The sequence below is a fragment of the Otolemur garnettii genome, unplaced genomic scaffold (genome assembly GCF_000181295.1).
Source record: "Otolemur garnettii isolate 467f Iridium unplaced genomic scaffold, OtoGar3 scaffold00204, whole genome shotgun sequence".
NCBI classification, from domain to species: domain Eukaryota; kingdom Metazoa; phylum Chordata; class Mammalia; order Primates; family Galagidae; genus Otolemur; species Otolemur garnettii.
The window spans coordinates 426927-428833 of NW_003852599.1; the positions used below are offsets into that span (position 1 = coordinate 426927).

A 1907-nucleotide genomic window follows, 5' to 3' on the forward strand; every position below is an offset into this window, starting at 1 on the left:
TTTTTTTTTGTTGTATAGCTGGCTTGGGCCAGGTTCGAACCCACCAACCTTGGTATATGTGGCTGGAGCCGTAACCACTGTGCTACTGGCACCGAGCCTGTAACTTCAACTCTTAGGTTTAACTCCTACCTCAGCTAGTTCCAGTGTGCATTACCATGCCTGACTAATTTTTTCTTTTAAATTTTATTGTAGAGATAGAGTCTTGCTATGTTGCCCAGGTTAGTCTCAAACTCCTGGCTGTTAGTCTCAAACTCCTGGCCTCAAGCAATGCTCCCACCTTGGCCTTCCAAAATACTGGGGGTTTTCTTTAAAAATAACATTTCATGCTGGGCCCGGTGGCTCACACCTGTAATCCCAGCACTCTGGGAGGCCGTGGCAGGCAGATCACCTAAGCTCAGGAGTTCAAGACCAGTCTGAGCTAGAGCAAGACCCCTGTCTCTAGAAATAGGCAGGTGTTGTGACGGGCAATCCCAGCTACTCTGGAGGCTGAGGACTCGCTTGAGCCCAAGAGTTTGAGGTTGCTGTGAGCAACACAGCACTCTACCAAAGATGACAAAGTGAGACTCGGTCTCAAGAAAAAAAATTTCATCAGTATATAAAAACTGTTTATGGCACAGACCATGTTCCTAAATCAGTTCTCTCTCTCTTTTTTTTGATTCATGTCAGACGGGTAATATGCTGATGTTGTAACAAGATTTGTAGGAGGTAGGCAGCGCCAGTGGCTCAGTGAGTAGGGCGCCGGCCCCATGTACCAAGGGTGGTGGGTTCAAACCCAGCCCTGGCCGAACTGCAACCAAAAAATAGCTGGGCATCGTGGCAGGCACCTGTAGTTCCAGTTACTTGGGAGGCTGAGGCAAGAGAATCGCCTAAGCCCAAGAGCTGGGGGTTACTGTGAGCTGTGATTACATGGCACTCTACCGAGGGCGATAAAGTGAGATTTTCTCTTAAAAGAAAAAAAAAAAAAGATTTGTGGGAGGCACATCTCACGCATGCACATGAAAACCCAATCATCACGCTTATGAACTACAAAAAGATCTAAATCAGTTCTCTTAAAAAGCCACAGAATTAAGTTTTGCTTGCCAGCATATAGACCCAGTGCCCTGGATATTACTAGTTAATATGCCCTGAAGTGGCATTGTCAAAGTAGGGAAGCTGTCAACGTAAATACCATTCACAGAGTGTCCTTCTAGCCCTTCAAGGCTGGGTGAGAGATGAGTTTTTAGTGTGGCAAGGAGTTGTTCCTGAAAACTATCAATTTTATTCTCCCACCTACAAAATCCCAGTTTATCCCTAAATTCAGTCCTGCTGTTTTAAATTACTGGTGTTTCTTAAAATCGCTTTCATAGCCAGTTCTATGTCTACACTGTACTTCAAATTATTTCTCTCATTCTTCTCAGCTATAAAGACTATGAGGCTTTTTTAAAAAATAACCTTTGCCAATCATAAGAAGGATTCACATTGCGTTTTATAGACTACTCAGATCATCTTAACTATTTTCTCTACTGGTGCTGTTTGAAACTTCTTTGGAGATTTTTAGTTAGAAGAAATTGAATGGTTGAATGGTTCAAGTGGCTAGCATTCAGACCTCCTCATGAGTATGTAGTTGATGCATTTGTTTTTACTAATTTAAAGTATATTTGAGCAATTCTACTTTCTCTAGTGATGTTTTCATGATGCTTAGTTAAAAGTCATTTCAGGCTCGGCGCCTGTGGCTCAAGCGGCTAAGGCGCTAGCCACATACACCTAAGGTGGCGGGTTCGTATCCCCAGCCTGGGCCTGCCAAACAACAATGATGGCTGCAACCAAAAAAATGGCCGGGTGTTGTGGTGGGCACCTGTGGTCCCAGCTACTTGGGAGGCTGAGGCAGGAGACTCGCTTGAGCCCAGGAGTTGGAGGTTGCTGTGAGT

The 1907-nt window shown here is 44.6% G+C and overlaps 1 protein-coding gene and 1 pseudogene across 1 annotated transcript in view; one reads left to right on the top strand and one right to left on the bottom strand.

Annotated features, from left to right (window-relative positions):
- The window catches only part of ZBTB8A (zinc finger and BTB domain containing 8A), a 38909-nt gene that overhangs the window by 8176 nt on the left and 28826 nt on the right, over nucleotides 1-1907 (top strand). The gene's annotated exons all lie outside the window — the stretch shown is intronic.
- On the bottom strand, nucleotides 957-1035 carry LOC111721939 (annotated as a pseudogene).